We start from the raw sequence: 21756 nt of genomic DNA, 5'->3' as shown, positions 1-21756 counted from the left end.
CACGTGTTTCCCAAACCACACGTCTCTTTCCTCGCTCAGACCCCTCTAGTGTCTCTCGTGTTGTCGTTCTAGTATCACGTGTTGTCGCTCTCGTTTTTCTCGTGTTGTCGCTCTAGTTTCTCTCGTGTTGTCACTCTAGTGTCTCTCGTGTTGTCGCTCTACTGTCTCTCTTGTCGTAGTTCTAATATCTCGTGTCGTCGCTCTAGTGTCTCTCGTGGTGTGGCTCTAGTGTCTCTCGTGGTGTCATTCTAGTGTCTCTTGTGTCGTTCCTATAGTGTCTCTCGTGTAGTGGCTCCAGTGTCTCTCGTGTTGTCGTTCTAGTGTCTCTCGTGTCGTCACTCTAGCTTCTCGTGTTGTCGTTCTAGTATCTTGTGTTGTCACTCTCATGTCTGGTGTCGTCACTCTAGTGTCTCTCGTGTTGTCACTCTAGCTTCTCTTGTCAATCTAGCATCTTGTTTGTCCCTCTAGTGTCTCTCGTGTCGTCGCTCTAGTGTCTCTCGTATCGTCGCTGTAGTGTCTTGTGTCGTTCTAGTGTCTCTCATGTCACCGTTCTAGTGTCTCTCGTGTTGTCGTTCTAGTATCTCGTGTCGTCACTCTAGCTTATCGTGTGTCCCTCTAGTGTCTCGTGTTGTCGCTCTAGAGTCCCTCATCTCGTCGCTCTTGTGTCGTTCTAGTGTCTCTCGTGTCATCGTTCTAGTATCTCGTGTTGTCACTCTAGTGTCTCTCGTGTCATCGTGCTAGTGTCTCTGGTGTCGTTGCTCTAGTGTCTCTCGTGTCGTCGTTCTAGTGTCTCATGTTGTCGCTCTAGTTTCTCTCGTGTAGTCGCTCTAGTGTCTCATGTCGTCGCTCTAGTGTCTCTTGTGTTGTCGTTCTAGTGTCTCTCGTGTTATCGTTCTAGTGTCTCTAGTGTTGTCGCTCTAGTGTCTGTCGTGTTGTCGTTCTAGTGTCTTGTGTCGTCACTCTAGCTTCTCGTGTGTCCCTCTAATGTCTCTCGTGTTGTCGCTCTAGTGTCCCTCGTCTCGTCGCTCTAGTGTCTTGTGTCGTTCTAGTGTCTCTCGTGTCATCGTTCTAGTATCTCGTGTTGTCGCTCTAGTGTTTCTCGTGTCATCGTTCTAGTGTCTCTGGTGTCGTCGCTCTAGTGTCTCTCGTGTCGTCGTTCTAGTGTCTCATGTTGTCGATCTAGTGTCTCTCGTGTAGTCGCTCTAGTGTGTCATGCCCTCGCTCTAGTGTCTCTCGTGTAGTCACTCTAGTGTCTCATTTTGTCGCTCTAGTGTCTCTCGTGTCGTCGTTCTATTTTCTCATGTTGTCCCTCTAGTGTCTCTCGTGTCGTCGTTCTAGTGTCTCATGTTATCGCTCTAGTGTCTCTCGTGTCGGCCCTCTAGTGTCTCATGTTGTCGCTCTAGTGTCTCTCGTGTCGGCCCACTAGTGTCTCATGTTGTCGCTCTAGTGTCTCTCGTGTCGGCCCTCTAGTGTCTCATGTTGTCCCTCTAGTGTCTCGTGTTGTCGCTCTAGTGTCCCTCGTCTCGTCGCTCTTGTGTCGTTCTAGTGTCTCTCGTGTCATCGTTCTAGTATCTCGTGTTGTCACTCTAGTGTCTCTCGTGTCATCGTGCTAGTGTCTCTGGTGTCGTTGCTCTAGTGTCTCTCGTGTCGTCGTTCTAGTGTCTCATGTTGTCGCTCTAGTTTCTCTCGTGTAGTCGCTCTAGTGTCTCATGTCGTCGCGCTAGTGTCTCTTGTGTTGTCGCTCTAGTGTCTCTCGTGTCATCGTTCTAGTGTCTCTGGTGTCGTCGCTCTAGTGTCTCTCATGTCGTCGTTCTAGTGTCTCATGTTGTCGCTCTAGTGTCTCTCGTGTAGTCGCTCTAGTGTCTCATGTTGTCGCTCTAGTGTCTCTCGTGTAATCACTCTAGTGTCTCTCGTGTCGTCACTCTAGCTTCTTGTTTGTCCCTCTAGTATCTCGTGTTGTCGCTCTCGTGTTTCTTGTGTCGTCACTCTAGTGTTTCTCGTGTTGTCCCTCTAGTGTCTCTCGTGTTGTCCTTCTAGTGTCCCTCGTGTCATCACTCTAGTGTCTCGTGATGTCCCTCGTGTCTCTCGTGTTGTCGCTCAAGTGTCTCTCGTGTTGTCGCTCTAGTGTCTCTCGTATTGTCGTTCTAGTGTCTCTCGTGTTATCGTTCTAGTGTCTCTCGTGTTGTCGCTCTAGTGTCTGTCGTGTTGTCGTTCTAGTATCTTGTGTCGTCACTCTAGCTTCTCGTGTGTCCCTCTAGTGTCTCGTGTTGTAGCTCTAGAGTCCCTCATCTCGTCGCTCTTGTGTCGTTCTAGTGTCTCTCGTGTCATCGTTCTAGTATCTCGTGTTGTCACTCTAGTGTCTCTCGTGTCATCGTGCTAGTGTCTCTGGTGTTGTTGCTCTAGTGTCTCTCGTGTCGTCGTTCTAGTGTCTCATGTTGTCGCTCTAGTTTCTCTCGTGTAGTCGCTCTAGTGTCTCATGGCGTCGCTCTAGTGTCTCTCGTATTGTCGTTCTAGTGTCTCTCGTGTTATCGTTCTAGTGTCTCTAGTGTTGTCGCTCTAGTGTCTGTCGTGTTGTTGTTCTAGTATCTTGTGTCGTCACTCTAGCTTCTCGTGTGTCCCTCTAATGTCTCTCGTGTTGTCGCTCTAGTGTCCCTCGTCTCGTCGCTCTAGTGTCTTGTGTCGTTCTAGTGTCTCTCGTTTCATCGTTCTAGTATCTCGTGTTGTCGCTCTAGTGTTTCTCGTGTCATCGTTCTAGTGTCTCTGGTGTTGTCGCTCTAGTGTCTCTCGTGTCGTCGTTCTAGTGTCTCATGTTGTCGATCTAGTGTCTCTCGTGTAGTCGCTCTAGTGTGTCATGTCTTCGCTCTAGTGTCTCTCGTGTAGTCGCTCTAGTGTCTCATTTTGTCGCTCTAGTGTCTCTCGTGTCGTCGTTCTAGTGTCTCATGTTGTCGCTCTAGTGTCTCTCGTGTCGGCCCTCTAGTGTCTCATGTTGTCGCTCTAGTGTCTCTCGTGTCGGCCCTCTAGTGTCTCATGTTGTCCCTCTAGTGTCTCGTGTTGTCGCTCTAGTGTCCCTCGTCTCGTCGCTCTTGTGTCGTTCTAGTGTCTCTCGTGTCATCGTTCTAGTATCTCGTGTTGTCACTCTAGTGTCCCTCGTGTCATCGTGCTAGTGTCTCTGGTGTTGTTGCTCTAGTGTCTCTCGTGTAGCGCTCTAGTGTCTCATGTTGTCGCTCTAGTTTCTCTCGTGTTGTCGCTCTAGTGTCTCTCGTATTGTCATTCTAGTGTCTCTCGTGTCATCGTTCTAGTATCTCGTGTTGTCACTCTAGTGTCCCTCGTCTCGTCGCTCTAGTGTCTTGTGTCGTTCTAGTGTCTCTCGTGTCATCGTTCTAGTATCTCGTGTTGTCGCTCTAGTGTCTCTCGTGTAGTCGCTCTAGTGTCTCATTTTGTCGCTCTAGTGTCTCTCGTGTCGTCGTTCTGGTATCTCGTGTTGTCGCTCTAGTGTCTCTCGTGTCATCGTTCTAGTGTCTCTCGTGTCGTCGCTCTAGTGTCTCATATTGTCGCTCTAGTGTCTCTCGTGTAATCACTCTAGTGTCTCTCGTGTCGTCACTCTAGTGTCTCGTGATGTCCCTCTAGTGTCTCTCGTGTCGTCGTTCTAGTGTCTCATGTTGTCGCTCTAGTGTCTCTGGTGTCGTCGCTATAGTGTCTCATGTCGTCGCTCTAGTGTCTCATGTTGTCGCTCTAGTGTCTCATGTTGTCGCTCTAGTGTCTCTCGTGTCGGCCCTCTAGTGTCTCATGTTGTCGCTCTAGTGTCTCTCGTGTCGTCGTTCTGGTATCTCGGGTTATCGCTCTAGTGTCTCTCGTGTCGGCCCTCTAGTGTCTCATGTTATCGCTCTAGTGTCTCTCGTGTCGGCCCTCTAGTGTCTCATGTTGTCCCTCTAGTGTCTCTCGTGTCGTCGTTCTGGTATCTCGGGTTGTCGCTCTAGTGTCTCTCGTGTCGTCACTCTAGTGTCTCGTGATGTCCCTCTAGTGTCTCTCGTGTTGACGTTTCTAGTGTCTCTTGTTGTCGCTCTAGTGTCTCTCGTGTCGGCCCTCTAGTGTCTCGTGATGGCCCTCTAGTGTCTCTCGTGTCGTCGTTCTGGTATCTCGGGTTGTCGCTCTAGTGTCTCTCGTGTCGTCACTCTAGTGTCTCGTGATGGCCCTCTAGTGTCTCTCGTGTTGACGTTTCTAGTGTCTCTTGTTGTCGCTCTAGTGTCTCTCGTGTCGGCCCTCTAGTGTCTCGTGATGGCCCTCTAGTGTCTCTCGTGTCGTCGTTCTGGTATCTCTTGTTGTCGCTCTAGTGTCTCTCGTGTCGTCACTCTAGTGTCTCGTGATGTCCCTCTAGTGTCTCTCGTGTTGACGTTTCTAGTGTCTCTTGTTGTCGCTCTAGTGTCTCTCGTGTCGGCCCTCTAGTGTCTCGTGATGGCCCTCTAGTGTCTCTCGTGTTGACGTTTCTAGTGTCTCTTGTTGTCGCTCTAGTGTCTCTCGTGTCGGCCCTCTAGTGTCTCGTGATGTCCCTCTAGTGTCTCTCGTGTTGACGTTTCTAGTGTCTCTTGTAGTCGCTCTAGTGTCTCTCGTGTCGGCCCTCTAGTGTCTCGTGATGGCCCTCTAGTGTCTCTCGTGTTGACGTTTCTAGTGTCTCATGTTGTCGCTCTAGTGTCTCTCGTGTCGTCGTTCTGGTATCTCGGGTTGTCGCTCTAGTGTCTCTCGTGTCGGCCCTCTAGTGTCTCATGTTATCGCTCTAGTGTCTCTCGTGTCGGCCCTCTAGTGTCTCATGTTGTCCCTCTAGTGTCTCTCGTGTCGTCGTTCTGGTATCTCGGGTTGTCGCTCTAGTGTCTCTCGTGTTGACGTTTCTAGTGTCTCTTGTTGTCGCTCTAGTGTCTCTCGTGTCGTCGTTCTGGTATCTCGGGTTGTCGCTCTAGTGTCTCTCGTGTCGTCACTCTAGTGTCTCGTGATGTCCCTCCAGTGTCTCTCGTGTTGACGTTTCTAGTGTCTCTTGTAGTCGCTCTAGTGTCTCTCGTGTCGGCCCTCTAGTGTCTCGTGATGGCCCTCTAGTGTCTCTCGTGTTGTCGCTCTAGTGTCTCTCGTGTCGTCGTTCTGGTATCTCGGGTTGTCGCTCTAGTGTCTCTCGTGTCGTCACTCTAGTGTCTCGTGATGGCCCTCTAGTGTCTCTCGTGTTGACGTTTCTAGTGTCTCTTGTTGTCGCTCTAGTGTCTCTCGTGTCGTCACTCTAGTGTCTCGTGATGTCCCTCCAGTGTCTCTCGTGTTGACGTTTCTAGTGTCTCTTGTAGTCGCTCTAGTGTCTCTCGTGTCGGCCCTCTAGTGTCTCGTGATGGCCCTCTAGTGTCTCTCGTGTTGACGTTTCTAGTGTCTCATGTTATCGCTCTAGTGTCTCTCGTGTCGGCCCTCTAGTGTCTCATGTTGTCCCTCTAGTGTCTCTCGTGTCGTCGTTCTGGTATCTCGGGTTGTCGCTCTAGTGTCTCTCGTGTCGTCACTCTAGTGTCTCGTGATGGCCCTCTAGTGTCTCTCGTGTTGACGTTTCTAGTGTCTCATGTTATCGCTCTAGTGTCTCTCGTGTCGGCCCTCTAGTGTCTCATGTTGTCCCTCTAGTGTCTCTCGTGTCGTCGTTCTGGTATCTCGGGTTGTCGCTCTAGTGTCTCTCGTGTTGACGTTTCTAGTGTCTCTTGTTGTCGCTCTAGTGTCTCTCGTGTCGGCCCTCTAGTGTCTCGTGATGGCCCTCTAGTGTCTCTCTTGTCGTCGTTCTGGTATCTCGGGTTGTCGCTCTAGTGTCTCTCGTGTCGTCACTCTAGTGTCTCGTGATGGCCCTCTAGTGTCTCTCGTGTTGACGTTTCTAGTGTCTCTTGTTGTCGCTCTAGTGTCTCTCGTGTCGGCCCTCTAGTGTCTCATGTTATCGCTCTAGTGTCTCTCGTGTCGGCCCTCTAGTGTCTCATGTTGTCCCTCTAGTGTCTCTCGTGTCGTCGTTCTGGTATCTCGGGTTGTCGCTCTAGTGTCTCTCGTGTTGACGTTTCTAGTGTCTCTTGTTGTCGCTCTAGTGTCTCTCGTGTCGGCCCTCTAGTGTCTCGTGATGGCCCTCTAGTGTCTCTCTTGTCGTCGTTCTGGTATCTCGGGTTGTCGCTCTAGTGTCTCTCGTGTCGTCACTCTAGTGTCTCGTGATGTCCCTCTAGTGTCTCTCGTGTTGACGTTTCTAGTGTCTCTTGTTGTCGCTCTAGTGTCTCTCGTGTCGGCCCTCTAGTGTCTCGTGATGGCCCTCTAGTGTCTCTCGTGTCGTCGTTCTGGTATCTCTTGTTGTCGCTCTAGTGTCTCTCGTGTCGTCACTCTAGTGTCTCGTGATGTCCCTCTAGTGTCTCTCGTGTTGACGTTTATAGTGTCTCTTGTTGTCGCTCTAGTGTCTCTCGTGTCGGCCCTCTAGTGTCTCGTGATGGCCCTCTAGTGTCTCTCGTGTTGACGTTTCTAGTGTCTCTTGTTGTCGCTCTAGTGTCTCTCCTGTCGTCGTTCTGGTATCTCGGGTTGTCGCTCTAGTGTCTCTCGTGTCGTCACTCTAGTGTCTCGTGATGTCCCTCCATGTCTCTCGTGTTGACGTTTCTAGTGTCTCTTGTAGTCGCTCTAGTGTCTCTCGTGTCGGCCCTCTAGTGTCTCGTGATGGCCCTCTAGTGTCTCTCGTGTTGTCGCTCTAGTGTCCCTCGTGTCGTCGTTCTGGTATCTCGGGTTGTCGCTCTAGTGTCTCTCGTGTCGTCACTCTAGTGTCTCGTGATGGCCCTCTAGTGTCTCTCGTGTTGACGTTTCTAGTGTCTCTTGTAGTCGCTCTAGTGTCTCTCGTGTCGGCCCTCTAGTGTCTCGTGATGGCCCTCTAGTGTCTCTCGTGTTGACGTTTCTAGTGTCTCATGTTATCGCTCTAGTGTCTCTCGTGTCGGCCCTCTAGTGTCTCATGTTGTCCCTCTAGTGTCTCTCGTGTCGTCGTTCTGGTATCTCGGGTTGTCGCTCTAGTGTCTCTCGTGTCGTCACTCTAGTGTCTCGTGATGGCCCTCTAGTGTCTCTCGTGTTGACGTTTCTAGTGTCTCTTGTTGTCGCTCTAGTGTCTCTCGTGTCGGCCCTCTAGTGTCTCGTGATGGCCCTCTAGTGTCTCTCGTGTCGTCGTTCTGGTATCTCGGGTTGTCGCTCTAGTGTCTCTCGTGTCGGCCCTCTAGTGTCTCTCGTGTTGTCGCTCTAGTGTCTCTCGTGTCGTCGTTCTGGTATCTCGGGTTGTCGCTGTAGTGTCTCTCGTGTCGTCACTCTAGTGTCTCGTGATGTCCCTCCAGTGTCTCTCGTGTTGACGTTTCTAGTGTCTCTTGTAGTCGCTCTAGTGTCTCTCGTGTCGGCCCTCTAGTGTCTCGTGATGGCCCTCTAGTGTCTCTCGTGTTGTCGCTCTAGTGTCTCTCGTGTCGTCGTTCTGGTATCTCGGGTTGTCGCTCTAGTGTCTCTCGTGTCGTCACTCTAGTGTCTCGTGATGGCCCTCTAGTGTCTCTCGTGTTGACGTTTCTAGTGTCTCTTGTAGTCGCTCTAGTGTCTCTCGTGTCGGCCCTCTAGTGTCTCGTGATGGCCCTCTAGTGTCTCTCGTGTTGACGTTTCTAGTGTCTCATGTTATCGCTCTAGTGTCTCTCGTGTCGGCCCTCTAGTGTCTCATGTTGTCCCTCTAGTGTCTCTCGTGTCGTCGTTCTGGTATCTCGGGTTGTCGCTCTAGTGTCTCTCGTGTCGTCACTCTAGTGTCTCGTGATGGCCCTCTAGTGTCTCTCGTGTTGACGTTTCTAGTGTCTCTTGTTGTCGCTCTAGTGTCTCTCGTGTCGGCCCTCTAGTGTCTCGTGATGGCCCTCTAGTGTCTCTCGTGTCGTCGTTCTGGTATCTCGGGTTGTCGCTCTAGTGTCTCTCGTGTCGGCCCTCTAGTGTCTCTCGTGTTGTCGCTCTAGTGTCTCTCGTGTCGTCGTTCTGGTATCTCGGGTTGTCGCTCTAGTGTCTCTCGTGTCGTCACTCTAGTGTCTCGTGATGGCCCTCTAGTGTCTCTCGTGTTGACGTTTCTAGTGTCTCTTGTTGTCGCTCTAGTGTCTCTCGTGTCGGCCCGCTAGTGTCTCATGTTATCGCTCTAGTGTCTCTCGTGTCGGCCCTCTAGTGTCTCATGTTGTCCCTCTAGTGTCTCTCGTGTCGTCGTTCTGGTATCTCGGGTTGTCGCTCTAGTGTCTCTCGTGTTGACGTTTCTAGTGTCTCTTGTTGTCGCTCTAGTGTCTCTCGTGTCGGCCCTCTAGTGTCTCGTGATGGCCCTCTAGTGTCTCTCTTGTCGTCGTTCTGGTATCTCGGGTTGTCGCTCTAGTGTCTCTCGTGTCGTCACTCTAGTGTCTCGTGATGTCCCTCTAGTGTCTCTCGTGTTGACGTTTCTAGTGTCTCTTGTTGTCGCTCTAGTGTCTCTCGTGTCGGCCCTCTAGTGTCTCGTGATGGCCCTCTAGTGTCTCTCGTGTCGTCGTTCTGGTATCTCTTGTTGTCGCTCTAGTGTCTCTCGTGTCGTCACTCTAGTGTCTCGTGATGTCCCTCTAGTGTCTCGTGATGGCCCTCTAGTGTCTCTCGTGTTGACGTTTCTAGTGTCTCTTGTTGTCGCTCTAGTGTCTCTCGTGTCGGCCCTCTAGTGTCTCGTGATGGCCCTCTAGTGTCTCTCGTGTTGACGTTTCTAGTGTCTCTTGTTGTCGCTCTAGTGTCTCTCGTGTCGTCACTCTAGTGTCTCGTGATGTCCCTCCAGTGTCTCTCGTGTTGACGTTTCTAGTGTCTCTTGTTGTCGCTCTAGTGTCTCTCGTGTCGGCCCTCTAGTGTCTCATGTTATCGCTCTAGTGTCTCTCGTGTCGGCCCTCTAGTGTCTCATGTTGTCCCTCTAGTGTCTCTCGTGTCGTCGTTCTGGTATCTCGGGTTGTCGCTCTAGTGTCTCTCGTGTTGACGTTTCTAGTGTCTCGTGTCGGCCCTCTAGTGTCTCGTGATGGCCCTCTAGTGTCTCTCGTGTTGTCGCTCTAGTGTCTCTCGTGTCGTCGTTCTGGTATCTCGGGTTGTCGCTCTAGTGTCTCTCGTGTCGTCACTCTAGTGTCTCGTGATGGCCCTCTAGTGTCTCTCGTGTTGACGTTTCTAGTGTCTCTTGTAGTCGCTCTAGTGTCTCTCGTGTCGGCCCTCTAGTGTCTCGTGATGGCCCTCTAGTGTCTCTCGTGTTGACGTTTCTAGTGTCTCATGTTATCGCTCTAGTGTCTCTCGTGTCGGCCCTCTAGTGTCTCATGTTGTCCCTCTAGTGTCTCTCGTGTCGTCGTTCTGGTATCTCGGGTTGTCGCTCTAGTGTCTCTCGTGTCGTCACTCTAGTGTCTCGTGATGGCCCTCTAGTGTCTCTCGTGTTGACGTTTCTAGTGTCTCTTGTTGTCGCTCTAGTGTCTCTCGTGTCGGCCCTCTAGTGTCTCATGTTATCGCTCTAGTGTCTCTCGTGTCGGCCCTCTAGTGTCTCATGTTGTCCCTCTAGTGTCTCTCGTGTCGTCGTTCTGGTATCTCGGGTTGTCGCTCTAGTGTCTCTCGTGTTGACGTTTCTAGTGTCTCTTGTTGTCGCTCTAGTGTCTCTCGTGTCGGCCCTCTAGTGTCTCGTGATGGCCCTCTAGTGTCTCTCTTGTCGTCGTTCTGGTATCTCGGGTTGTCGCTCTAGTGTCTCTCGTGTCGTCACTCTAGTGTCTCGTGATGTCCCTCTAGTGTCTCTCGTGTTTACGTTTCTAGTGTCTCTTGTTGTCGCTCTAGTGTCTCTCGTGTCGGCCCTCTAGTGTCTCGTGATGGCCCTCTAGTGTCTCTCGTGTTGACGTTTCTAGTGTCTCATGTTATCGCTCTAGTGTCTCTCGTGTCGGCCCTCTAGTGTCTCATGTTGTCCCTCTAGTGTCTCTCGTGTCGTCGTTCTGGTATCTCGGGTTGTCGCTCTAGTGTCTCTCGTGTCGTCACTCTAGTGTCTCGTGATGGCCCTCTAGTGTCTCTCGTGTTGACGTTTCTAGTGTCTCTTGTTGTCGCTCTAGTGTCTCTCGTGTCGGCACTCTAGTGTCTCGTGATGGCCCTCTAGTGTCTCTCGTGTCGTCGTTCTGGTATCTCGGGTTGTCGCTCTAGTGTCTCTCGTGTCGGCCCTCTAGTGTCTCTCGTGTTGTCGCTCTAGTGTCTCTCGTGTCGTCGTTCTGGTATCTCGGGTTGTCGCTCTAGTGTCTCTCGTGTCGTCACTCTAGTGTCTCGTGATGGCCCTCTAGTGTCTCTCGTGTTGACGTTTCTAGTGTCTCTTGTTGTCGCTCTAGTGTCTCTCGTGTCGGCCCGCTAGTGTCTCATGTTATCGCTCTAGTGTCTCTCGTGTCGGCCCTCTAGTGTCTCATGTTGTCCCTCTAGTGTCTCTCGTGTCGTCGTTCTGGTATCTCGGGTTGTCGCTCTAGTGTCTCTCGTGTTGACGTTTCTAGTGTCTCTTGTTGTCGCTCTAGTGTCTCTCGTGTCGGCCCTCTAGTGTCTCGTGATGGCCCTCTAGTGTCTCTCTTGTCGTCGTTCTGGTATCTCGGGTTGTCGCTCTAGTGTCTCTCGTGTCGTCACTCTAGTGTCTCGTGATGTCCCTCTAGTGTCTCTCGTGTTGACGTTTCTAGTGTCTCTTGTTGTCGCTCTAGTGTCTCTCGTGTCGGCCCTCTAGTGTCTCGTGATGGCCCTCTAGTGTCTCTCGTGTCGTCGTTCTGGTATCTCTTGTTGTCGCTCTAGTGTCTCTCGTGTCGTCACTCTAGTGTCTCGTGATGTCCCTCTAGTGTCTCGTGATGGCCCTCTAGTGTCTCTCGTGTTGACGTTTCTAGTGTCTCTTGTTGTCGCTCTAGTGTCTCTCGTGTCGGCCCTCTAGTGTCTCGTGATGGCCCTCTAGTGTCTCTCGTGTTGACGTTTCTAGTGTCTCTTGTTGTCGCTCTAGTGTCTCTCGTGTCGTCGTTCTGGTATCTCGGGTTGTCGCTCTAGTGTCTCTCGTGTCGTCACTCTAGTGTCTCGTGATGTCCCTCCAGTGTCTCTCGTGTTGACGTTTCTAGTGTCTCTTGTAGTCGCTCTAGTGTCTCTCGTGTCGGCCCTCTAGTGTCTCGTGATGGCCCCCTAGTGTCTCTCGTGTTGTCGCTCTAGTGTCTCTCGTGTCGTCGTTCTGGTATCTCGGGTTGTCGCTCTAGTGTCTCTCGTGTCGTCACTCTAGTGTCTCGTGATGGCCCTCTAGTGTCTCTCGTGTTGACGTTTCTAGTGTCTCTTGTAGTCGCTCTAGTGTCTCTCGTGTCGGCCCTCTAGTGTCTCGTGATGGCCCTCTAGTGTCTCTCGTGTTGACGTTTCTAGTGTCTCATGTTATCGCTCTAGTGTCTCTCGTGTCGGCCCTCTAGTGTCTCATGTTGTCCCTCTAGTGTCTCTCGTGTCGTCGTTCTGGTATCTCGGGTTGTCGCTCTAGTGTCTCTCGTGTCGTCACTCTAGTGTCTCGTGATGGCCCTCTAGTGTCTCTCGTGTTGACGTTTCTAGTGTCTCTTGTTGTCGCTCTAGTGTCTCTCGTGTCGGCCCTCTAGTGTCTCATGTTATCGCTCTAGTGTCTCTCGTGTCGGCCCTCTAGTGTCTCATGTTGTCCCTCTAGTGTCTCTCGTGTCGTCGTTCTGGTATCTCGGGTTGTCGCTCTAGTGTCTCTCGTGTTGACGTTTCTAGTGTCTCTTGTTGTCGCTCTAGTGTCTCTCGTGTCGGCCCTCTAGTGTCTCGTGATGGCCCTCTAGTGTCTCTCTTGTCGTCGTTCTGGTATCTCGGGTTGTCGCTCTAGTGTCTCTCGTGTCGTCACTCTAGTGTCTCGTGATGGCCCTCTAGTGTCTCTCGTGTTGACGTTTCTAGTGTCTCTTGTAGTCGCTCTAGTGTCTCTCGTGTCGGCCCTCTAGTGTCTCGTGATGGCCCTCTAGTGTCTCTCGTGTTGACGTTTCTAGTGTCTCATGTTATCGCTCTAGTGTCTCTCGTGTCGGCCCTCTAGTGTCTCTCGTGTTGTCGCTCTAGTGTCTCTCGTGTCGTCGTTCTGGTATCTCGGGTTGTCGCTCTAGTGTCTCTCGTGTCGTCACTCTAGTGTCTCGTGATGGCCCTCTAGTGTCTCTCGTGTTGACGTTTCTAGTGTCTCTTGTTGTCGCTCTAGTGTCTCTCGTGTCGGCCCTCTAGTGTCTCATGTTATCGCTCTAGTGTCTCTCGTGTCGGCCCTCTAGTGTCTCATGTTGTCCCTCTAGTGTCTCTCGTGTCGTCGTTCTGGTATCTCGGGTTGTCGCTCTAGTGTCTCTCGTGTTGACGTTTCTAGTGTCTCTTGTTGTCGCTCTAGTGTCTCTCGTGTCGGCCCTCTAGTGTCTCGTGATGGCCCTCTAGTGTCTCTCGTGTTGACGTTTCTAGTGTCTCTTGTAGTCGCTCTAGTGTCTCTCGTGTCGGCCCTCTAGTGTCTCGTGATGGCCCTCTAGTGTCTCTCGTGTTGACGTTTCTAGTGTCTCATGTTATCGCTCTAGTGTCTCTCGTGTCGGCCCTCTAGTGTCTCATGTTGTCCCTCTAGTGTCTCTCGTGTCGTCGTTCTGGTATCTCGGGTTGTCGCTCTAGTGTCTCTCGTGTCGTCACTCTAGTGTCTCGTGATGGCCCTCTAGTGTCTCTCGTGTTGACGTTTCTAGTGTCTCTTGTTGTCGCTCTAGTGTCTCTCGTGTCGGCCCTCTAGTGTCTCATGTTATCGCTCTAGTGTCTCTCGTGTCGGCCCTCTAGTGTCTCATGTTGTCCCTCTAGTGTCTCTCGTGTCGTCGTTCTGGTATCTCGGGTTGTCGCTCTAGTGTCTCTCGTGTTGACGTTTCTAGTGTCTCTTGTTGTCGCTCTAGTGTCTCTCGTGTCGGCCCTCTAGTGTCTCGTGATGGCCCTCTAGTGTCTCTCGTGTTGACGTTTCTAGTGTCTCTTGTAGTCGCTCTAGTGTCTCTCGTGTCGGCCCTCTAGTGTCTCGTGATGGCCCTCTAGTGTCTCTCGTGTTGACGTTTCTAGTGTCTCATGTTATCGCTCTAGTGTCTCTCGTGTCGGCCCTCTAGTGTCTCATGTTGTCCCTCTAGTGTCTCTCGTGTCGTCGTTCTGGTATCTCGGGTTGTCGCTCTAGTGTCTCTCGTGTCGTCACTCTAGTGTCTCGTGATGGCCCTCTAGTGTCTCTCGTGTTGACGTTTCTAGTGTCTCTTGTTGTCGCTCTAGTGTCTCTCGTGTCGGCCCTCTAGTGTCTCATGTTATCGCTCTAGTGTCTCTCGTGTCGGCCCTCTAGTGTCTCATGTTGTCCCTCTAGTGTCTCTCGTGTCGTCGTTCTGGTATCTCGGGTTGTCGCTCTAGTGTCTCTCGTGTTGACGTTTCTAGTGTCTCTTGTTGTCGCTCTAGTGTCTCTCGTGTCGGCCCTCTAGTGTCTCGTGATGGCCCTCTAGTGTCTCTCTTGTCGTCGTTCTGGTATCTCGGGTTGTCGCTCTAGTGTCTCTCGTGTCGTCACTCTAGTGTCTCGTGATGTCCCTCTAGTGTCTCTCGTGTTGACGTTTCTAGTGTCTCTTGTTGTCGCTCTAGTGTCTCTCGTGTCGGCCCTCTAGTGTCTCGTGATGGCCCTCTAGTGTCTCTCGTGTCGTCGTTCTGGTATCTCTTGTTGTCGCTCTAGTGTCTCTCGTGTCGTCACTCTAGTGTCTCGTGATGTCCCTCTAGTGTCTCTCGTGTTGACGTTTATAGTGTCTCTTGTTGTCGCTCTAGTGTCTCTCGTGTCGGCCCTCTAGTGTCTCGTGATGGCCCTCTAGTGTCTCTCGTGTTGACGTTTCTAGTGTCTCTTGTTGTCGCTCTAGTGTCTCTCGTGTCGTCGTTCTGGTATCTCGGGTTGTCGCTCTAGTGTCTCTCGTGTCGTCACTCTAGTGTCTCGTGATGTCCCTCCAGTGTCTCTCGTGTTGACGTTTCTAGTGTCTCTTGTAGTCGCTCTAGTGTCTCTCGTGTCGGCCCTCTAGTGTCTCGTGATGGCCCTCTAGTGTCTCTCGTGTTGTCGCTCTAGTGTCTCTCGTGTCGTCGTTCTGGTATCTCGGGTTGTCGCTCTAGTGTCTCTCGTGTCGTCACTCTAGTGTCTCGTGATGGCCCTCTAGTGTCTCTCGTGTTGACGTTTCTAGTGTCTCTTGTAGTCGCTCTAGTGTCTCTCGTGTCGGCCCTCTAGTGTCTCGTGATGGCCCTCTAGTGTCTCTCGTGTTGACGTTTCTAGTGTCTCATGTTATCGCTCTAGTGTCTCTCGTGTCGGCCCTCTAGTGTCTCATGTTGTCCCTCTAGTGTCTCTCGTGTCGTCGTTCTGGTATCTCGGGTTGTCGCTCTAGTGTCTCTCGTGTCGTCACTCTAGTGTCTCGTGATGGCCCTCTAGTGTCTCTCGTGTTGACGTTTCTAGTGTCTCTTGTTGTCGCTCTAGTGTCTCTCGTGTCGGCCCTCTAGTGTCTCATGTTATCGCTCTAGTGTCTCTCGTGTCGGCCCTCTAGTGTCTCATGTTGTCCCTCTAGTGTCTCTCGTGTCGTCGTTCTGGTATCTCGGGTTGTCGCTCTAGTGTCTCTCGTGTTGACGTTTCTAGTGTCTCTTGTTGTCGCTCTAGTGTCTCTCGTGTCGGCCCTCTAGTGTCTCGTGATGGCCCTCTAGTGTCTCTCGTGTTGACGTTTCTAGTGTCTCTTGTTGTCGCTCTAGTGTCTCTCGTGTCGTCGTTCTGGTATCTCGGGTTGTCGCTCTAGTGTCTCTCGTGTTGACGTTTCTAGTGTCTCTTGTTGTCGCTCTAGTGTCTCTCGTGTCGGCCCTCTAGTGTCTCGTGATGTCCCTCCAGTGTCTCTCGTGTTGACGTTTCTAGTGTCTCTTGTAGTCGCTCTAGTGTCTCTCGTGTCGGCCCTCTAGTGTCTCGTGATGGCCCTCTAGTGTCTCTCGTGTTGTCGCTCTAGTGTCTCTCGTGTCGTCGTTCTGGTATCTCGGGTTGTCGCTCTAGTGTCTCTCGTGTCGTCACTCTAGTGTCTCGTGATGGCCCTCTAGTGTCTCTCGTGTTGACGTTTCTAGTGTCTCTTGTAGTCGCTCTAGTGTCTCTCGTGTCGGCCCTCTAGTGTCTCGTGATGGCCCTCTAGTGTCTCTCTTGTCGTCGTTCTGGTATCTCGGGTTGTCGCTCTAGTGTCTCTCGTGTCGTCACTCTAGTGTCTCGTGATGTCCCTCTAGTGTCTCTCGTGTTGACGTTTCTAGTGTCTCTTGTTGTCGCTCTAGTGTCTCTCGTGTCGGCCCTCTAGTGTCTCGTGATGGCCCTCTAGTGTCTCTCGTGTCGTCGTTCTGGTATCTCTTGTTGTCGCTCTAGTGTCTCTCGTGTCGTCACTCTAGTGTCTCGTGATGTCCCTCTAGTGTCTCTCGTGTTGACGTTTATAGTGTCTCTTGTTGTCGCTCTAGTGTCTCTCGTGTCGGCCCTCTAGTGTCTCGTGATGGCCCTCTAGTGTCTCTCGTGTTGACGTTTCTAGTGTCTCTTGTAGTCGCTCTAGTGTCTCTCGTGTCGGCCCTCTAGTGTCTCGTGATGGCCCTCTAGTGTCTCTCGTGTTGTCGCTCTAGTGTCTCTCGTGTCGTCGTTCTGGTATCTCGGGTTGTCGCTCTAGTGTCTCTCGTGTCGTCACTCTAGTGTCTCGTGATGGCCCTCTAGTGTCTCTCGTGTTGACGTTTCTAGTGTCTCTTGTAGTCGCTCTAGTGTCTCTCGTGTCGGCCCTCTAGTGTCTCGTGATGGCCCTCTAGTGTCTCTCGTGTCGTCGTTCTGGTATCTCTTGTTGTCGCTCTAGTGTCTCTCGTGTCGTCACTCTAGTGTCTCGTGATGTCCCTCTAGTGTCTCGTGATGGCCCTCTAGTGTCTCTCGTGTTGACGTTTCTAGTGTCTCTTGTTGTCGCTCTAGTGTCTCTCGTGTCGGCCCTCTAGTGTCTCGTGATGGCCCTCTAGTGTCTCTCGTGTTGACGTTTCTAGTGTCTCTTGTTGTCGCTCTAGTGTCTCTCGTGTCGTCGTTCTGGTATCTCGGGTTGTCGCTCTAGTGTCTCTCGTGTCGTCACTCTAGTGTCTCGTGATGTCCCTCCAGTGTCTCTCGTGTTGACGTTTCTAGTGTCTCTTGTAGTCGCTCTAGTGTCTCTCGTGTCGGCCCTCTAGTGTCTCGTGATGGCCCCCTAGTGTCTCTCGTGTTGTCGCTCTAGTGTCTCTCGTGTCGTCGTTCTGGTATCTCGGGTTGTCGCTCTAGTGTCTCTCGTGTCGTCACTCTAGTGTCTCGTGATGGCCCTCTAGTGTCTCTCGTGTTGACGTTTCTAGTGTCTCTTGTAGTCGCTCTAGTGTCTCTCGTGTCGGCCCTCTAGTGTCTCGTGATGGCCCTCTAGTGTCTCTCGTGTTGACGTTTCTAGTGTCTCATGTTATCGCTCTAGTGTCTCTCGTGTCGGCCCTCTAGTGTCTCATGTTGTCCCTCTAGTGTCTCTCGTGTCGTCGTTCTGGTATCTCGGGTTGTCGCTCTAGTGTCTCTCGTGTCGTCACTCTAGTGTCTCGTGATGGCCCTCTAGTGTCTCTCGTGTTGACGTTTCTAGTGTCTCTTGTTGTCGCTCTAGTGTCTCTCGTGTCGGCCCTCTAGTGTCTCATGTTATCGCTCTAGTGTCTCTCGTGTCGGCCCTCTAGTGTCTCATGTTGTCCCTCTAGTGTCTCTCGTGTCGTCGTTCTGGTATCTCGGGTTGTCGCTCTAGTGTCTCTCGTGTTGACGTTTCTAGTGTCTCTTGTTGTCGCTCTAGTGTCTCTCGTGTCGGCCCTCTAGTGTCTCGTGATGGCCCTCTAGTGTCTCTCTTGTCGTCGTTCTGGTATCTCGGGTTGTCGCTCTAGTGTCTCTCGTGTCGTCACTCTAGTGTCTCGTGATGGCCCTCTAGTGTCTCTCGTGTTGACGTTTCTAGTGTCTCTTGTAGTCGCTCTAGTGTCTCTCGTGTCGGCCCTCTAGTGTCTCGTGATGGCCCTCTAGTGTCTCTCGTGTTGACGTTTCTAGTGTCTCATGTTATCGCTCTAGTGTCTCTCGTGTCGGCCCTCTAGTGTCTCTCGTGTTGTCGCTCTAGTGTCTCTCGTGTCGTCGTTCTGGTATCTCGGGTTGTCGCTCTAGTGTCTCTCGTGTCGTCACTCTAGTGTCTCGTGATGGCCCTCTAGTGTCTCTCGTGTTGACGTTTCTAGTGTCTCTTGTTGTCGCTCTAGTGTCTCTCGTGTCGGCCCTCTAGTGTCTCATGTTATCGCTCTAGTGTCTCTCGTGTCGGCCCTCTAGTGTCTCATGTTGTCCCTCTAGTGTCTCTCGTGTCGTCGTTCTGGTATCTCGGGTTGTCGCTCTAGTGTCTCTCGTGTTGACGTTTCTAGTGTCTCTTGTTGTCGCTCTAGTGTCTCTCGTGTCGGCCCTCTAGTGTCTCGTGATGGCCCTCTAGTGTCTCTCGTGTTGACGTTTCTAGTGTCTCTTGTAGTCGCTCTAGTGTCTCTCGTGTCGGCCCTCTAGTGTCTCGTGATGGCCCTCTAGTGTCTCTCGTGTTGACGTTTCTAGTGTCTCATGTTATCGCTCTAGTGTCTCTCGTGTCGGCCCTCTAGTGTCTCATGTTGTCCCTCTAGTGTCTCTCGTGTCGTCGTTCTGGTATCTCGGGTTGTCGCTCTAGTGTCTCTCGTGTCGTCACTCTAGTGTCTCGTGATGGCCCTCTAGTGTCTCTCGTGTTGACGTTTCTAGTGTCTCTTGTTGTCGCTCTAGTGTCTCTCGTGTCGGCCCTCTAGTGTCTCATGTTATCGCTCTAGTGTCTCTCGTGTCGGCCCTCTAGTGTCTCATGTTGTCCCTCTAGTGTCTCTCGTGTCGTCGTTCTGGTATCTCGGGTTGTCGCTCTAGTGTCTCTCGTGTTGACGTTTCTAGTGTCTCTTGTTGTCGCTCTAGTGTCTCTCGTGTCGGCCCTCTAGTGTCTCGTGATGGCCCTCTAGTGTCTCTCGTGTTGACGTTTCTAGTGTCTCTTGTAGTCGCTCTAGTGTCTCTCGTGTCGGCCCTCTAGTGTCTCGTGATGGCCCTCTAGTGTCTCTCGTGTTGACGTTTCTAGTGTCTCATGTTATCGCTCTAGTGTCTCTCGTGTCGGCCCTCTAGTGTCTCATGTTGTCCCTCTAGTGTCTCTCGTGTCGTCGTTCTGGTATCTCGGGTTGTCGCTCTAGTGTCTCTCGTGTCGTCACTCTAGTGTCTCGTGATGGCCCTCTAGTGTCTCTCGTGTTGACGTTTCTAGTGTCTCTTGTTGTCGCTCTAGTGTCTCTCGTGTCGGCCCTCTAGTGTCTCATGTTATCGCTCTAGTGTCTCTCGTGTCGGCCCTCTAGTGTCTCATGTTGTCCCTCTAGTGTCTCTCGTGTCGTCGTTCTGGTATCTCGGGTTGTCGCTCTAGTGTCTCTCGTGTTGACGTTTCTAGTGTCTCTTGTTGTCGCTCTAGTGTCTCTCGTGTCGGCCCTCTAGTGTCTCATGTTGTCCCTCTAGTGTCTCTCTTGTCGTCGTTCTGGTATCTCGGGTTGTCGCTCTAGTGTCTCTCGTGTCGTCACTCTAGTGTCTCGTGATGTCCCTCTAGTGTCTCTCGTGTTGACGTTTCTAGTGTCTCTTGTTGTCGCTCTAGTGTCTCTCGTGTCGGCCCTCTAGTGTCTCGTGATGGCCCTCTAGTGTCTCTCGTGTCGTCGTTCTGGTATCTCTTGTTGTCGCTCTAGTGTCTCTCGTGTCGTCACTCTAGTGTCTCGTGATGTCCCTCTAGTGTCTCTCGTGTTGACGTTTATAGTGTCTCTTGTTGTCGCTCTAGTGTCTCTCGTGTCGGCCCTCTAGTGTCTCGTGATGGCCCTCTAGTGTCTCTCGTGTTGACGTTTCTAGTGTCTCTTGTTGTCGCTCTAGTGTCTCTCGTGTCGTCGTTCTGGTATCTCGGGTTGTCGCTCTAGTGTCTCTCGTGTCGTCACTCTAGTGTCTCGTGATGTCCCTCCAGTGTCTCTCGTGTTGACGTTTCTAGTGTCTCTTGTAGTCGCTCTAGTGTCTCTCGTGTCGGCCCTCTAGTGTCTCGTGATGGCCCTCTAGTGTCTCTCGTGTTGTCGCTCTAGTGTCTCTCGTGTCGTCGTTCTGGTATCTCGGGTTGTCGCTCTAGTGTCTCTCGTGTCGTCACTCTAGTGTCTCGTGATGGCCCTCTAGTGTCTCTCGTGTTGACGTTTCTAGTGTCTCTTGTAGTCGCTCTAGTGTCTCTCGTGTCGGCCCTCTAGTGTCTCGTGATGGCCCTCTAGTGTCTCTCGTGTTGACGTTTCTAGTGTCTCATGTTATCGCTCTAGTGTCTCTCGTGTCGGCCCTCTAGTGTCTCATGTTGTCCCTCTAGTGTCTCTCGTGTCGTCGTTCTGGTATCTCGGGTTGTCGCTCTAGTGTCTCTCGTGTCGTCACTCTAGTGTCTCGTGATGGCCCTCTAGTGTCTCTCGTGTTGACGTTTCTAGTGTCTCTTGTTGTCGCTCTAGTGTCTCTCGTGTCGGCCCTCTAGTGTCTCATGTTATCGCTCTAGTGTCTCTCGTGTCGGCCCTCTAGTGTCTCATGTTGTCCCTCTAGTGTCTCTCGTGTCGTCGTTCTGGTATCTCGGGTTGTCGCTCTAGTGTCTCTCGTGTTGACGTTTCTAGTGTCTCTTGTTGTCGCTCTAGTGTCTCTCGTGTCGGCCCTCTAGTGTCTCGTGATGGCCCTCTAGTGTCTCTCGTGTTGACGTTTCTAGTGTCTCTTGTTGTCGCTCTAGTGTCTCTCGTGTCGTCGTTCTGGTATCTCGGGTTGTCGCTCTAGTGTCTCTCGTGTCGTCACTCTAGTGTCTCGTGATGTCCCTCCAGTGTCTCTCGTGTTGACGTTTCTAGTGTCTCTTGTAGTCGCTCTAGTGTCTCTCGTGTCGGCCCTCTAGTGTCTCGTGATGGCCCTCTAGTGTCTCTCGTGTTGTCGCTCTAGTGTCTCTCGTGTCGTCGTTCTGGTATCTCGGGTTGTCGCTCTAGTGTCTCTCGTGTCGTCACTCTAGTGTCTCGTGATGGCCCTCTAGTGTCTCTCGTGTTGACGTTTCTAGTGTCTCTTGTAGTCGCTCTAGTGTCTCTCGTGTCGGCCCTCTAGTGTCTCGTGATGGCCCTCTAGTGTCTCTCTTGTCGTCGTTCTGGTATCTCGGGTTGTCGCTCTAGTGTCTCTCGTGTCGTCACTCTAGTGTCTCGTGATGTCCCTCTAGTGTCTCTCGTGTTGACGTTTCTAGTGTCTCTTGTTGTCGCTCTAGTGTCTCTCGTGTCGGCCCTCTAGTGTCTCGTGATGGCCCTCTAGTGTCTCTCGTGTCGTCGTTCTGGTATCTCTTGTTGTCGCTCTAGTGTCTCTCGTGTCGTCACTCTAGTGTCTCGTGATGTCCCTCTAGTGTCTCTCGTGTTGACGTTTATAGTGTCTCTTGTTGTCGCTCTAGTGTCTCTCGTGTCGGCCCTCTAGTGTCTCGTGATGGCCCTCTAGTGTCTCTCGTGTTGACGTTTCTAGTGTCTCTTGTTGTCGCTCTAGTGTCTCTCGTGTCGTCGTTCTGGTATCTCGGGTTGTCGCTCTAGTGTCTCTCGTGTCGTCACTCTAGTGTCTCGTGATGTCCCTCCAGTGTCTCTCGTGTTGACGTTTCTAGTGTCTCTTGTAGTCGCTCTAGTGTCTCTCGTGTCGGCCCTCTAGTGTCTCGTGATGGCCCTCTAGTGTCTCTCGTGTTGTCGCTCTAGTGTCTCTCGTGTCGTCGTTCTGGTATCTCGGGTTGTCGCTCTAGTGTCTCTCGTGTCGTCACTCTAGTGTCTCGTGATGGCCCTCTAGTGTCTCTCGTGTTGACGTTTCTAGTGTCTCTTGTAGTCGCTCTAGTGTCTCTCGTGTCGGCCCTCTAGTGTCTCGTGATGGCCCTCTAGTGTCTCTCGTGTTGACGTTTCTAGTGTCTCATGTTATCGCTCTAGTGTCTCTCGTGTCGGCCCTCTAGTGTCTCATGTTGTCCCTCTAGTGTCTCTCGTGTCGTCGTTCTGGTATCTCGGGTTGTCGCTCTAGTGTCTCTCGTGTCGTCACTCTAGTGTCTCGTGATGGCCCTCTAGTGTCTCTCGTGTTGACGTTTCTAGTGTCTCTTGTTGTCGCTCTAGTGTCTCTCGTGTCGGCCCTCTAGTGTCTCGTGATGGCCCTCTAGTGTCTCTCGTGTCGTCGTTCTGGTATCTCGGGTTGTCGCTCTAGTGTCTCTCGTGTCGTCACTCTAGTGTCTCGTGATGGCCCTCTAGTGTCTCTCGTGTTGACGTTTCTAGTGTCTCTTGTAGTCGCTCTAGTGTCTCTCGTGTCGGCCCTCTAGTGTCTCGTGATGGCCCTCTAGTGTCTCTCGTGTTGACGTTTCTAGTGTCTCATGTTATCGCTCTAGTGTCTCTCGTGTCGGCCCTCTAGTGTCTCATATTGTCCCTCTAGTGTCTCTCGTGTCGTCGTTCTGGTATCTCGGGTTGTCGCTCTAGTGTCTCTCGTGTCGTCACTCTAGTGTCTCGTGATGGCCCTCTAGTGTCTCTCGTGTTGACGTTTCTAGTGTCTCTTGTTGTCGCTCTAGTGGTCTCGTGTCGGCCCTCTAGTGTCTCGTGATGGCCCTCTAGTGTCTCTCGTGTCGTCGTTCTGGTATCTCGGGTTGTCGCTCTAGT

This window comes from Eucyclogobius newberryi, unplaced genomic scaffold (genome assembly GCF_026437365.1).
Source record: "Eucyclogobius newberryi isolate DKJ021-1_F unplaced genomic scaffold, fEucNew1.0.hap1 SCAF_16, whole genome shotgun sequence".
Taxonomy (NCBI): domain Eukaryota; kingdom Metazoa; phylum Chordata; class Actinopteri; order Gobiiformes; family Gobiidae; genus Eucyclogobius; species Eucyclogobius newberryi.
Note: the sequence above shows the minus strand (reverse complement) of the source record.